The sequence below is a fragment of the Nicotiana tomentosiformis genome, chromosome 3 (assembly GCF_000390325.3).
Source record: "Nicotiana tomentosiformis chromosome 3, ASM39032v3, whole genome shotgun sequence".
NCBI classification, from domain to species: Eukaryota; Viridiplantae; Streptophyta; class Magnoliopsida; order Solanales; family Solanaceae; genus Nicotiana; species Nicotiana tomentosiformis.
The window spans coordinates 144,900,105-144,916,614 of record NC_090814.1 but is presented as its reverse complement, the minus strand read 5'-3'; the positions used below and the strand labels follow the sequence as shown (position 1 = coordinate 144,916,614).

The window sequence follows — 16,510 nt, the reverse complement described above, 5'->3', positions numbered from 1 at the left end:
ACTTTGGTATATATTTTTCTCTGACATTTTGTCTCGCCATGTGTTATTTTATTGGTTATTATCTACTTGCTGGTTTTGAAATTATAATTAGATTACACGTTGATAAAATTATTTAATAATATTAATTATTAAAAATTTTGGTTAAATTATTCTTGTCTCTTCCTTAAATAAGTAATTAATGATTATATGCCTTTTTAAGTAGTAAGGGTGGGTTTAGAGAAAGAAAATGTTAATGTTTTTTTCCTAAATCAAGGATAAGTATTTTAGACCAAATTTGTTTGACTAAAATGACAAATGAAAAAGACTTAAGGAAGTAAATTTTGATAAAAACTAACTCGCATAAGGTGTTTACAGTTTACACCATACCCGGCTAATTTATCATAGTTATGTGATTACTTAAGGCTTGTTTGGTACAAAGAATAAGAGATAATTAATCCCGGAATTAAATTTGAGATGAGTTTATCTCATGTTTGGTTGAGATAAAATTATGATAAAACAAATCCCAGGATTAGTTATCCGAAGATTGTAGTATTTTTTTTATCTCTATGGGAGGATGAGATAACTGATTCCGGAATAATTAATCATGGGATAACTTGTTTCCCAACCAAACGGCCCCTTAAGGTAAAAATATATATTAATTAACTATGATTTAGTGAATAACATATTTATAAAGATAAATGTCTGATACAAGTAAGTATATATATATATATATATATATATATATATATATATATATATATATATATTTTTATGACGCTTTGTTTCACTGTTTCTTATTTTATTTTTTATGGATTCCACTTGCAGGTCTTGAAATTATGATAGATTAATCTAAGGCAATTATATTAAAAGCATTTGTCCAATATCTTTTTATGGTTTTGACAGGTTTGAATTCAAACATGAAGGCTTAGTCCACTTGCAAAACAATACTATAATGCTTCGCTGGATTGGGTTGGTGAGGGTGGCTATATACAAGTTTACAAATTACAACTCAACTGGTCAACGTAATTCTACACTGCTTCCTGGAAATTATGTAATAGTATACGATTATCACGCTTCGACCAACATTGAATTATAGTATTATTTTTGTTTTTTACGTGCATGTTTGTAGATTAGCTGCATGCTTGTATTAGTTATTTCAAGTATACGTAAGATAAATGGATACAACTTGCTCTAGAAATGCTTTTAGAATTGAAAGGACAAGATCGAATACGCTTGCAACGTTCTTCCTATTCGAAATATTAAATTAAGTTGATTAAAAATATCCCTCTGTAGAGAAAAGAAATACGTAAAATAACAACTTGTACTTAGGAAGGTTAATTTTAACCACGGTAATACACAATATTTTCTTTAAAAAAAGTTTGGATTTAAGTTATATACAATGATATTATAATTATTTTTTAAATACTATTAGTGAAAGTTAGTTGCTATCTTTATCAGATTATCAATTAATATTTATCAAGAGATTTACGTATAATTACCTAATATGAACTAATTGTGTTATATTTATACCGTCATATCTGCAGTGAGATCTAAAAAATACTTACATGCTCAAATCACTTAATAGGTAAATCTCTTGATAAGCACTAACTAACATACTATTTGTATACGGGTAAAAACGGGCCAGTTAGCACCCCGATTTTTCGGTGGGGCAAACAAAGCAAGAACATAACTACATGAAATCGGAATCGAAGCTAGGAACTGTGAATACCTAATTTTTGTACTATTTTAACATCTCCTAAAGTCATTAATGTTTTGTTGCTTTAATTATATTTTCCAAATTTTGTGTCTTTGATTGCATATTTCCTATCATAAAAATACCAAAAAATAGTTCTTTCTTTATTTGTGCATTTTAGGAATTCACTAACTATTCAATTAGTGAATTAATCTAGTTAATTGATCATTTGAATAAGTTACTTAATTAATTTATTTGTTTGTGTAAATTTAGTTTAATAAGTAGGATTAAGAAAGAAATTGGGCCAAATTTGAAAGAGAAAGTGGCCAAAAGTGCAAGATAAGGGGCTGCCTTTGAAAGGGTCCGGAACGACGTAGTTTTGCCTCAAAACTACGTCGTTTCTTTAAGTGACCCAAGATCAAATCTCACCCATTGATCTAACGGTCCATATTTGATCTCTCAAGAGGTATTTAAAGCCTCAAAAATCTGAAAAATTCCCTCATTTCACCCATAACTCTTTCTCTCTTCTCTCTCTCTCTTCTCTCTCTTCTCTCCACCGCCGCCGCCGCCGTCGAAAATCACCCACCGGCGGCGGACCACCTCCAAATTAACACCATATAATCTCCACCACCTCCTCTTCCCATATCTCCAAACCAATTCCTTCAAAAAATCCTCAAACTCCTTGAATTTTAGATCTAAGAAACTTTAGTCGCAACTTTTTGGTCCAAATTCTTGAAGCTCCGGCCAACACCACCCTACAACACATACATGAATGGATAGAGCTCCACGAGACCTATCTTTTCCTACCCATTTCACCCCCAAAATCCCCGTCGCCGCCGGCCCGCTCCTCGCCGCTGCCACGGCTCCACCGCCTCACCACCGTCAAAATGCCCCGAACTCCCATTTTAGCTATTTTCGACTCAAAGACACTCGTTTCTTTTGGCGAGATGCTGAAACGCATTTCGTTCTAGCATCTACCCGAAAGAAACATGCGTTTCGGAGTCGGGTAGTCGCCTTTTAGCATCTCCGGCGTCTTCTCGTGGCTCGAACGACTTCAAGCATACTTGTTAGGTATAATCGTCATCTCTTTAATTAATTTCTGATTTTTTTTTTATTTAGTAGATTAGTTTCTGATTTTTATTTATTTATTTATTTATTCTATTTTGGTTATTTCTTGTTAATTAGAGTTTCAAGTTAGGTTTATTTAATTAGCTATCTCTATTTAGTTTAGTGGTTTGTTAGATTCGTTATTGATTTAAACATGATCTTTAGTGTATTAGTTAAATCGTTCACTTAGTTAGTCGATTATTTAGTTGTTGTTAGTCGTTGTTCGATTATTAACAATGCTCGTTCTGTTTTGAGCATTAGTTTGTGAATTTAGTTGTTTGTTTAGTAATTAGTTTGCACAAATCCAATTCATTCCCATCAAGTTGGTTTTAATACTTAGTTCAATTACGTTTTTAGTCTCGTCTATGCTTTGTCAGTTCATAGTTGTCCAAGTTTGATTTGTGTTGAGTAAGTAGTTTGTTGTTGATGGTTAAAATCTGAAGTTTAGTTTATTTTATCACAAAATAGGGTAATAGTAGCTTACTTTTACTAGTAGGGTGGCTGAAAGGATATTTTTTCTCCTTGCTTCTGACACAACAGATTTTCAGGTTGTCCTTTCACCTTTGGAACAGACCTTGAACAGTGTTTAGCACACAAAGTCAGTCTTTTGGACAGATTTTTGGTGAACCAAAATCTGTCCAAAAATCTAACTTTATTTGCCTATTGAAAGGGCTGCTTTTCTCCTATAAAAGGGACTGTCTTACACTTAGAATGCAGAGATCCTTACTCACTGAAAAGGGGGACTCTAGCTTATACTGAGACACATCTTGAAGAGTTTCTTAAAGACATATATCTTTTGAGAAAAAATCGGCAGCTTAATATATATAACAAGCTGAAATTTCAGAGTTTTGTGAGGATTATTTGAGTGTAAAAACCTCAAAAAAAAAATAGAAAGATCCCTTAGGCAATTTGTGAAGTTGATAGCTACCAATTTCAAGCATCTTTGTTGAGTTTTCTGGGTTGTCTTAACACTTGAGTTGTTGCTGTTTCTACTGTATTTGCTGCTGAGTTTTTTTTGTTGCTGCACTGCTGTATTTTATTATTCCACAAACCAGGTAACTTTTAAATTCTTATATTGCAGATTCTTGATGATAATAAGAAGGATTTGATCCCGGTTTGGTTGATGGAATATATTAGATCTGATTTTGTTTCAAGATGAATGTTATATTAGTGTTATCATCATGTAAATCTGTTAAAAATTAGTTAAATTATCATTTTCTTATTTATATATGTGATTAAAATTGTATTATGTTAAGATTACTTAATTTAAGAAAAAGATAAAAATCCCACTTTTAACCATGTTTGTTTAGTTTGGGCTCTTTTTCGTGAGTTACTTTCATGGTTCATGTATAATTATCTAAGAAAGACTTCTAGCTTCAAATGTTTTGATGCTTTGAATTATAGTCAACATAATGTTATACTTAATATAGTTCTTCTCTTTAGCATTGAAGTATTACCGTTTTTTTGTAGTTTTTATATTTAGTCGTGGTTTTTTTTTAATGTTGTTAATGAGTGTAGTTTGATTAGTATCATGATTGGTGTAGATGAATAGAAATATTATGTTAGTCCTTAAGAAATAGTTGGTTAAGAAGATAAAAGATAATAATTAGCATGTAAGTTTCTTTTATGAATTTTTTTTTTTAGTTTGGACATCAATGTAAGAAGCAATTTGGGCTTAGAAGAATACTTGTTATTTTGTGTTGTCTTGGTCATCGAGGCTCTTAAGCAACATGGTCCAAATAAGCTAAAATTTGTAGGCCCAATGACAATAGAAAGCAAGATGTGCATTTTCTTTAAAACTAATAAATTATCTTTTGTTAAATAAAATAAGTGGCCCAATACCATGAAAGCTTAACATAAGCCTACCCGAGTTTAATGTCTTGCATTAGTGAAAATTGCTTTTAATAATAATATTTTTTTTCCAGTCGAACAAGTAATAAATAAAAAAGAAGCGCTTTTTAATTAATTTAAGCGATAGGCAATTTTAGGCACGTTTGAGATGTAGACCATGTGTTCATACACGGTCCTTGGTCGATTTTGTTTTTAATAAAGTAGTCATGTGTGCATTCCCGCTCCTTGACTTTTCAATATTAATTGCATTTAAACCATGTGTACCGATACGTTCTTTGTTTTAATACATATAATCAAATAAAGACTTTGTGTGCTTGCACGCTCCTAGGCCAAAATTATTAATTATTAAGCAGCACTAGACAATAGTAACTTAAGGCAAATAATACACATTTTATCCAAAAATAATTCAAGCCAAATTTTAGTTAATAAAAGCGACCGTGCTAGAACCACGGGATTCGGGGAATGCCTTACGCCTTCTCCCCGGTTAACAGAATTCCTTACCCAAACTTTATTTTCGCAGACCAATAATAATAGAATCAAATCTTCCTTTGATTAGGGATTCAAATAAAAGGTGACTTGGAACACCAACAAAATCAATTCCAAGTGGCGACTCTGTAAATAAAATAATCCCTACTCAATTTTGTCACTTTAATTGGAAAAACCCTTTAATCCACACAATATTACTTTGCGGGTAGAAAAAGGGGTGTGACAGCTCTGGCGACTCTGCTGGGGACTTCAAGAATTCGAGCTTGTACATTGACTTTATTTGGCTTTATTAAATTTTGTATATATTGTGATTTATTTGGGACTAATGTGTTACTTGTCGAGTTTTTTTTTTGTTTTGATATTGTTGAACTGTACATATAAATTGTATCTTCTCTCGCATCCCTCTGAGTCTTCTGATAATTAGTTATGTTGTGTTTGCCTACCAGCATCACAAAATTTCTGTCTTGAGATAAAGCCAGTTAGCCTACCAGCTTCTGGTGAAGGATTTAGTCACACGTGTTTAGGCGGGAGAGCCGTTAGCTAGCCAGTGCTGTTCTACTACTAGTGACGTTTGACGCTCCTCGGCTCGGGTTGTCCGCCCGGGTAAGCCAGGTCTAGATACCATATCCTTTAGGATTTACAAACTTAGAAGAACAAGCCACAAACAATGAATATCCCTAGTAGGCTACGCTTTATTTTCATCATGTGCATTTGACTTAGCATCACTCGACGCAGGGGCCGAGCTTTGTTTTAGGACAGGTACCTTGTTTAGACCATTATGTCATGTTATGTGCTACATGTTACTTTATTTGGGAGGCTTGCATGTCGACCGGCTTTAGGGTGGATTAGTTGAACAAGCAGAGAAAAATAAAAAAAAAACTAAAAATATGCTCCCGATTTCTACACAAATGTTCGTTCTTTAAAAAATAAAAAATAAAAAAAATGAAGTGATTTGGTGCGTTTGGTGTCCATGATTAATTTTTCATAAAGAGAGAAAATATAGTTAGTTTCATTGGAAATTTTATCACCGAACTATGCGAGTTTGATTCTCACCGGATGTGAGATACGTAGGCAACCTCCATCGGGTTCAGCCCACATTTTTCAAAAAAAAAAAGCATAAAAATTACGCATGTGCATAAAATTTTCAAAAAAATAAATTTGCTATTTTTGGTCACCTTTTACTGTTTGGCCCTCGTGTCTGGACGTTTTGCCGAGACACCCTTAAAACCTTCAACGGAAGTACCGAAGGGGCATTTTTGAAAAAATAGCCATTTTCTTTATTTTTGTCTACCTTTTATTGTTTTGTCCATGTGGTCGTAGTATTTGCCGAGACAATCTTTAAGCCTCTCTCGGGAGTATCGAAGGGCCGTTTTCGTAAAAATAACCATTTTATTTATTTTATCAACTTTTTATCATTTTGTCCCTATGTTCGGCTATTTTGCTGTGACTGCCCCAAAAGCTTCTTTGGAAGTGCGAAAGGTTCGTTTTTGTAAGAAGGCTTTGTAGTCTAGTTTTGTCTCTTATACGAACTACGCGCACTCGATTCCTGACCCTATGTAAAATATGTAAGAAACCCTTTTATGGTTCGGTGCCCCGTCCAAATCGGTCAAGTCTTACCATTATGGTCACAATTGAATGATCTTTCGAAATTATATCATCTCCCAATGAGAGTGTCCGCTCAATTTCAGTAAACCCTCACTTCAAAACACGGTTAAGGTCGGTTACTTGAGTCCCACATTGCCATTTCTAACTTTCATGAGTCAAACCCCAAGGCATTAGAGATTTTTATATTATCTAAGCTTGCATCGGTCCTAACCTCATGTTCTACTACTTAGGAGCGATATGGATACAATGAAAAGAAGATATGACAAAAGACCGAAAGATGACGAGCCCTCACAGATTTGGCTTGTGCATAAAAACACCCCGGTTGTTGAGACAGTGGTGGGAAAATATGGGCATTTGTGGGCAAGAAAAGATAAAGGACCATCTGGGTCACTTTATGAACATTATGGAGATCAACCCAAGGAGGGACTTAATCGACGCATTGGTGCATTTCTGGGATCCTAATTACAACGTATTCCGTTTTAATGGTTTTGAAATGACTCCCAATTTGGAGGAGTTAGCTGGATACACAAGGTTAGGTGATGAGCTTCGGAAGAAGAGACCTTTGGCCTCAAGGGATATCACTGGCAGTGAGTTCCTTGAGCAGATGACAATCAGCCAAAATAAAATAGCAAGTGTGGAACGAGGGCACGTCCGATTGGATTTCTTGTACGACAGGTATGGGTGTCCAGGTGGATTTTCAAAGCACGGAAAGGAGCTTGATAATAAATTTGGATACAAAGCTTGACAAAGCCATGGGCGGAAAGCATTCCTAGTGGCATTTCTAGGGACAATGGTTTTCCTGAGGCATGACAAAAATATTGATATTCGATTATCTGGCATAGTCACCACTTTATTGCATCGAAAGGACGTCACTATCATTCATATGGTATTGTCTGATATTTACCGTGCCCTGACCAAGTGTCAGGAAGGAAAAGATTTCTTTGAAGGCTGTAACATCATACTCCAAATATGGTTTTTAGAGCACCTTCTCAGTCATCCAACAAGGGTAAATTTTAGTGTTCATTGGAGCCACAATGAGCTTGGAGATGAGTTTGAAGATTTGACTGAAGACAGTAGCTTTCCCAAGGGAGTCGATGCATGGAGAGGGCATCTTCAAAAGTTGACCGCTACTGAAATCACATGGAACTACCACTGGTTCTCACCAAAAGAAGTCATATACAGATCTTACCACCATTCGTTTTTGATTTTGATGGGTCTTTGGGGTTTTCAACCGTATGTGCCTATGAGAGCCCTACGCCAGTTAGGTCGAAAACAAGTAGTGCCCACAGTGGAGCACATGCAAAGATTCACATGGGAGGTAATATCAGAGGATCTTGTTCGTGAGGCTTATGCTCAACAGGTTTGGGATGAAATTAAGGTGCTTGAATCTCACACTATGGTGGAAGATCAGGATCGAGGAGAGTTAGACCCAGCATATTTTGAGTGGTTCTATGACCAAGATTCTTTTAGATCCAGGCAAGAGAAAGTTCTGAAGAGCACGACAGAATGGGAGACTGAAATCAGAACAAGAGTAGGGCATGCCAAGGAAGAAATAACAAGAGATTATGAATCCATCAACCGGGCTCTACGTAAGGATATAAGTATCGCCAACGTGAATATGGATTTGCAGTGCATTGAGTTTGAAGAGGAGAAAATCAGACTGACACATGAGGTTCAAGCGCTTCAAGCACAACTTCGGCAAACGAGAATAAGGGTTGTTGCTCAGCAACATGCAGCCATTCCAAAGCACGAAGAAATGCATCACAGCCTTATCATTCATGATCTAAGGGCTCGGGCCAAGGCTGTAGAATCAGGTTAGAACCAGGTAGAGAATGAGCTAGCAAAGGTCCAGAGCCAGCTAAATCTAGCGTTACAACGCGAGGTGGATATATCGGACATAGCCAATAACCATGAGCGACAGATCCAATTTTTAAGTTAGAGTCAGGAGCATGTTAGAAGGAGGGTCTATGAAGTGGCTACTTATACCGCTCGAGGGTGTGTGACTTGTCAGGGTTTGACCCGAGAGCAATTTGCTACGGTAGCGTCCAACTTCGCACGCCACATTGCCAGAGACTTGAAGCGCATATACCATGATATGGGAGATCAGCCGCAGGAATAAAAACTTTGACTACAATGATGCCGGTGGATTCTCATGCAGAGATTAGAGTCTTCTTTTAGTTGGCAGTCCACTTTGATTGTTCATTTGTAGTCATCGAAACTGTAAAAGTCTTTTGGTGTTTTGAGCCTTGTTGTTTTGCCTTTTATTTTTATTTTTTAAAAGTTTGTTTTGAGTCGGGTCTAGTCTTATTTAAATATTTATCTTTTAGGTTGTATCTTTATGTAATTTTCCTTTGTCTTGTATCAAAAAAAAAAGAGAAGAAAAATCCAAAAATCAATGAAAAAGATTTTGTTTTAGAAATATTCGAAAATGAAACAAAAAGATGTTGTTTTTTGTACATTAAAAAAAAAAGAGGAAGAGAGGAAAACTTTGTTTTGTAAAAAAAAAAAACAATCGTCATGTCCCTGAACTACGTAACGATCTGATTCATGCGGCAACATGATACGTAGGCAACCCCCAAAAGGTTCGATCGAAATATTTCTCAATAATTCCAAAATAAAGGGAAGAAGATAAAAAGGAGTAAAAAAAAGAGAGAGAGAGAGAAGAAGAAGAAGAAGAATAAGAAGAAGAAGAAGAAAAGAGAAGAAAGAGAGAAAATAATATGCAGCAACCTTATAAGCCGGAATGAAACATGAAGCCTTCCAAAAGCATGTTAGAAGTGGTGATATTGTTAGGATCATGGCATATTACGTCTGATTCATATTTGTAAAATGCTTAACCCTAACACGTTTGTTGTCTCTTATCTAGTAAGTTTAAGGTGGTTGGTTTGTGGTGAAACTGGTAACACATCATTACTTTACCCGATCTAAGAAGAAGGTCGCAATGGCTAACAATGATGAAATCGAGGTGGTTAGTGATGACCCTCAAGGTCAATCAGTTGAGCAAGAGTCGGAGGAAGTAAGAAGATTGAAACGACAACTGTCTGACGTGTATCAGGCTTGGGTCCCTCAGAGGGAACTTACACCGTACCCCAGGATACTCAACCACTGCTCCCCACAACGAGTGATCACATTCTGCCTCCGGGGTATGTGCCAAATTACAATTTCCCTGCCGCCCCTGGTACTTCCTATGTACGGCCTCCTGCCGCACCGGTTAGGAACACCCTTCTCGTTATGTATGGCGTGCCAGTGTATACAATCCCGCCACCAAATCCTATGACGAGACCAAACATCGAGCCATTATATCATGCTTATGATGGCCAGTGCTACTCTCCAGATATGGCTTTTAAGGTTTCGACTCCACACAATCAGACCCTACAGTATGAGTCATCTACAGAAAATGAAAAGGCTCTCAAGACAAGAGAGCCAGATGAGATGGTCAGGAAAATGAAAAGTCTTGAGCAGAACATAAAGAACATACAAGGACTAGGTGGTCACAAAAGTGTCTCATTCAGTAATTTATGCTTGTTTCCTCACATCCATTTTCCACCAGGGTTCAAGACCCCAAAATTTGAGAAATATGATGGACACGGTGACCCTATCGCCCACTTGAAAAAGTACTGCAACCAGCTGAGGGACGCGAGAGGAAAATAAGAGTTGTTGATGGCTTATTTCGGGGAGAGCCTTGTGGGGGTAGCCTCTGAATGGTTCATTGACCAAGATGTCTCTCACTGGCACATTTGGGACGACATGGCCCAAGCCTTCATCAAACAATTTCACTACAACATTGACATTGCGTCAGATCGCAATTCCTTGTCAAATATGAAGAAAAGGCCGACTGAAAGCTTCAGGGAGTATGTTGTTAGGTGGAGAGAGCAAGCATCTAGAGTTAAGCCACCCATGTATGACAATGAGTTAATCACTGTCTTCCTTCAAGCTCAGGATCTTGATTATTTTCAAAATATAATGTCCGCAATGGGCAGACCTTTTGCTGACGCAATCAAGATAGGAGAAATGATCGAGAATGGCCTCAATACTGGGCGAATTATAAGTCAAGTAGCTCTCAAAGAAGCCACCCAAGAAATCCAGAATAGGCCGGACCACCTTGTTAATCAAAAGAAGAAAGATGAGGAGGCCATGATGGCATCACGGGCAAAAATAGGCCAAAGGGGAACATCTCAACCCCCGGATCCACGATACTCAGTTGCTCTACAGTATGCAACATTCAATGCTCAGTCTTATGCCAAGCCATCCAATCGCCAACATATGTGAGCCCCGGCTTTAACATACTTTCATCCTCGTCCAAAACAAGAGTGTGAAAAGGAACATAAGCAGAGGGACAATTTCATGCCAATCGTAGAATCCTACATAAGTTTGTTTGAAAGGCTAAAACGTTGTGGCATGATTGAGCCGCTTCAAGGGTATGTTCCTGATCCATATGCAAAAGGTTTTGACCCTGATGTACGGTGCATGTACCATTCTAATGTCCAGAGGCATAGCATTGAGGATTGTCGGGCTTTGAAAAGGAAATAGAAATGATGATTCAAGAAGGAATGATCGTGGTTCAAGATAATGGCATCCTAAACGTCATGACCAAGCATGCACTGTTCATATGATTTACAATAATAAAGAATATGGGTACGGTTTGTTGGAAAATGTCAAGAACCTGTCCGCTGAATGCAAGGCAATCAAAATTGTTGAAGGTCCTGTTTGATGCTGATGCGCAAATTCGTAGCTAAGATGTTTGAGCTTGATAATTGGAAAGACACTCCCCACCTTGCCAGGAAGGAGTCTTGGTAACTTATTTAGTCATAATTTCTATCATCCGTATTATTTCGAGGTTGTGATCCAGATGTTGTTTGTTTGTCCTGTCATCAAACCTCTCTATACTTTAATCAATAAAATACAACTTTTCGCTTTATCTCATTTTAATCCACTATGTATGGTTCTTTTGCATATATAGTTCTTTTCACGCCAATTTTAGTGACATGACATGCATACGGAGGTTTCGGCTAGATTTTAGAAAGCCTGTCTAATCTTGAATTGAATCGAGAAAAAAATACTCGAAGGATAAATAAGAAGTTGAAGAACTTTGATGATAAGCCTGTGTCACATGGAACCAATATAGTCATATCCGTAGAGATTAAAGATGTTTATCTCAAACCTATCATGAATACCGGCTTAAGGATAATTGAAAGTTTTAAAACCTAGTCGGAGTAATCGATGAAAGGCTCTTTGGCCACGACCTGCCATAATCTAATCATATCAGGGAAGATGACCCAAATCTCCAAAGAAGGTGCATTCCAGGAAATTTAAAATAGATTAGTTGGTACTGAAATGTATCATTTCACATCAAGGCAAAGACCAATAAAATGTGGCTCCAATTTGTTAAAGATCATTTGTTGCGAACAAGATATTGACTACGAAGCTGTACAACTGACAAAACCAAGAAGACATTCATGTCTATCAATGCCGAACCTGAGAAAAGATAGTATATTTGGCATTCTTGAGCCGGGAGGCCATTTTTCTGCTACCTAAATACTTATACCCTTCGTCACCCCTTTTGAGCCTTGTTTTATTTTTCTTTGAGCCCCCTCTTTTGGAATCAACTATAGAGTCAAAAAAAAAAAAATGAGCTAGGTCAATTTGTTGTTTAAAAAAAAAGAGAAGAAAAGAAAAGGAAAGGAGAAAAGAAAAATGAAAAAATGAAAAAAAAAAGACAACAAAGAAATCTTTCGTGTTAGTTTGAACTACGTTTGATTTAATTCCTTTAAAGGATACGTAGGCAGCTCTATACTAGGGTTCAGTCCAACCAAATCAAAAAATAAAAATTCCCCAGTATCTGAAACTGGGGCGGGAGTTTTTATTTTTTATTTTATTTTTTATTTTTATTTTTATTTTTTATTTATGTTTTTATGAAGAGTCGATTCCAAGAGTTGTAAGTATACAACCCCATCATCTTGAGTCTATTTTGAGCCTTCATACAACCCTTTCTTTTTAACCCTATCCAAAATCCATACAAATAAAGACCTCCCAATTAATCTCGAAGAATGCCAAGCGAAGCGCGTTATAAGCAACAGTTGTCACACGACATAGAACAATGTCAAGTTGCTCACACAAGAAAGCAAAAAAAAAGAAAAAAAAGAAAAAAAGAGAGTCTTTCTAGTGAAAACCCTCATGGGCACTGTAAGGTGATGGTAAGTAGAGATAAATAAATGAGAGAGATCGGTTGGTGAAAACCTTCCGGGGCACTACCAGTCGAAGGTGAGCTATAATTTTATGCAAATGATTGGCACAAAGAGGCCAACTTCAAAGACGAAAGGGAACAACAAGTAGAAAGGGTAGATTGGCTGGATAGATTTGGCCGCTCAATCCAAAATGCATGTCATGATCATTAAAGCTTGACTACCATATTCAAAAGAGACTATTCTATGTTTCTCTCCTCGTAAAGTGTCATTTTTCAGTTAAATACTATTCTTTCTCATTTTCACATCGCGTCATTTTATTCATTTACATTATTATTTTGAGTCAGTATTTATAAAAACAAAAGAGAAATGATTTCAAAATCTGTTACCAGCTTTCTAACTATACAAAACGAGTTCTATCCTAGCACATCAAAGAGGACATATCCAGAAGGCAACATGCACAATAAGTTGTTGAGATTAAACGATATCTGAGGTTTCATGCAGACGAAAGTTCCAAAGAGAAAACTTTGCTGGTCTATTTGCTTAGAAGCCAACAAAGAAAGGGACACAAAATTGGTCATCGTTCCCCGTAAGTGCAAAACAAATGATGTAAGGCATACACGGTATTGACAAAGGCATAAATCCAACACTGATTTCCTCTGATAAGCCGAACAAAGTGTTTCAAAGAAATCGAAAAGGTCACTAAGTAAGACTTGCTTCATGGGCAAAGCTAATAGCACCACAGACACAAACTGATATCGGGTGCAAGATAATCAAGTTTGATTTTTAAAGGAAAAAACCTCCAAAGTGAAGACTTGCTTTATAGACAAGGTTCAACATCGCCTTAGACATTCGGGTACGAAAATAGTCGAGGGCAACAATGAAAAACCAAGATTTCCAGAAAGCGATACAAAGTATTCAGGAACCTCGGTATCACACTGACAAAATCAGTTTTTCGACAGCGGAGGGGTGAATTCAAACTATTAAGGGCATAAAGGCCACAAACCGACCACCACTTTAAAAACTCACAAATTTTTCTTTGTTTGAAGCAGGATCAAAGTAGTGCAGAATGGCGATTCTCAAAGGGCGAATATCACCAAAGGTAAGTTTCCGCAAAATCTCCACTTTCCTTTATTCGTAGCATGCATCATTAATGTCCACACCTCCCATTTTCATAGCTTAAACCAGGTAGAACCTTCTCGCCTAGGGGGATTTAGCTCATAGTTCCGGGTAGAAGTACTCTTCGCCTAGGCTTGTTTTTCGTAGCTTAACCAAGGTAGAACCTTTTCGCCTAGGGGGATCCAGCTTATAGTTCCGGATAGAAGTACTCTTCGCTCAGGTTGCTTTTCGTAGCTTAACTGAGGTAGAACCTTTTCGCCTAGGGGGATCCAGCTCATAGTTCTGGGTAGAAGTATTCTTCGCCCAGACTTGTTTTTCGTAGTTTAACCAAGGTAGAACCTTTTCGCCTAGGGGGATCTAGCTCATAGTTCCGGGTAGAAGTACTCTTCGCTCAGGTTGCTTTTCGTAGCTTAACCGAGGTAGAACCTTTTCGCCTAGGGGTATCCAGCTCATAGTTCCGGGTAGAAGTACTCTTCGCCCAGGCTTATTTTTCGTAGCTTAACGCACGTAGAACCTTTTCACCTAGGGGTACCAGCTTATGTTTTGGGTAGAACTACTCTTCTCCCAGGTTTGCTTTTCGTAGTTTAACATAGGTAGAACCCTTTCAACCCCTGGTTACGCTCCTTTCAGTAATACAGGGTGCCAATCCCTGGTTATATTCCTTTCGGTAATACCGGGTGCCAACCCCTGGTTACACTCATTTCAATAATACAGGGTACCAACCCCTGGTTACGTTTCCTTTCGGTAATACAGGGTACCAACCCCCGGTTACATTCCTTCTCAGTAATACAGGGTGCCAACCCCTGGTTACACTTCTTTCAGTAACACAGGGCACCAACCCCTGGTTACATTCCCTCTCAGCGATAAAGGGTGCCAATCCCTGGCTATATTCTCTCTTAGTAATACAGGGTGCCAACCCCTGGTTACATTCTTTTTCACTGATACATGGCGCCAAACCTTGATTATATTCCCCTTTAGTGATACAGGAAGCCAACCCCTGGTTACATTCTTTGTTAGTGATACAGGGCGCCAACCCCTGGTTACATTCATTCTCAGTGACACAGGGCGCCAACCCCTGGTTACATTCCCTCCAAGTCTTTCAACCTCACTCGTAGGAGATGCACTTCCTAGTTTGGGCGCCAACCCTTGATTATATTTCCCCTTAGTGATACAGGGCGCCAACCCCTGGTTACATTCTTTGTTAGTGATACAGGGCGCCAACCCCTGGTTACATTCATTCTCAGTGACACAGGGCGCCAACCCCTGGTTACATTCCCTCCACGTTTTTCAACCTCACTCGTAGGAGATGCACTTCCTAGTTTGGGCGCCAACCCTTGATTATATTCCCCCTTAGTGATACAGGGCGCCAACCCCTGGTTATATTCTTTGTTAGTGATACAGGGCTCCAACCCCTAGTTACATTCGTTCTTAGTGATACATGGCGCCAACCCCTGGTTACATTCCCTCAAAGTCTTTCAACCTCACTCGTAGGAGACGCACTTCCTAGTTTGGGCGCCAACCTTTGATTATATTCCCCCTTAGTGATACAGGGTGCCAACTCCTGGTTACATTCTTTCTTAGTGATACAGGGCGCCAACCCCTAGTTACATTCTTTATCAGTGATACAGGGTGCCAACCCCTGGTTACACTACCTCCAAGTCTTTCAACCTCACTCGTAGGAGATGCACTTCCTAGCTTGAGTCATTCCAATAGGAGACACACTTCCTAATATGAACCATTAATCCTAGGAGACGCACTTCCTAGTCCGAGTCTTTCAACCTTACTCGTAGGAGACACACTTCCTAGCTTGAGTCAACCGTATTCATTTTAATAGGAGATGCACTCCCTAATATGAGTCATTATTCCAAGGAGATGCAATTCCTAGTTCGAGTCCTTCAATCTCACAGCCATTCCAATAATACCCATGGGACACGCACCTCCTAAGTCCAAGTTATATCAATTTTATACCTAAGATAAGAACATCCTTTTCGGAGCCTTTAGTTTCATTTTTGGATTTTTCAAATAAAATAAGCTGCCCTGCAGTTTTACCCAATATCTTGCAAAATTTTCTCAGTGCCAAACTGGGGCAGAAAATTTTGTTCGTTTTGTTTATCTTTGATGGCTTTGCAGGCCCTGCCGTAGAGCACATGTTGTGACGATTAAAGCTTGCAGTTTCAGCTTTCTCATCATAATAAAGAAGTTTTTCGGTCACAAGATAGTTGGAGTTAGCTTGGATAATGTGTCAGCAGCCCAACTTCTCGAGTTTCATTTTCCCGAACTCTGATCCGGAAAGCAAGCAATCGAGAATGAGCCATGATCCTTTCCTCAAAGAGCATCAAGGTCCAATCTAAGGTCAACACAAGAGAGCAGGTCAAGAATCAAGATTTGACTCCACAAGACACATAGATTAGGAATTTTGTAACTCTTAGTTTCCAGACATATGTAGTTCTTTCTCTTTTCCTTTTGATGCAAGCAGCAAGTAACAGTA

At 37.9% G+C, this 16,510-nt stretch overlaps 1 long non-coding RNA gene across 1 annotated transcript; it reads left to right on the top strand.

The window, feature by feature from the left end:
- Window positions 1–2,174: 2,174 nt before the first annotated feature.
- LOC138906901 (uncharacterized) lies at window positions 2,175–4,160 on the top strand. The gene is made up of 2 exons (XR_011414525.1): window positions 2,175–2,743; window positions 3,861–4,160. It is a non-coding gene; the product is annotated as an uncharacterized lncRNA (long non-coding RNA).
- Window positions 4,161–16,510: the final 12,350 nt, after the last annotated feature.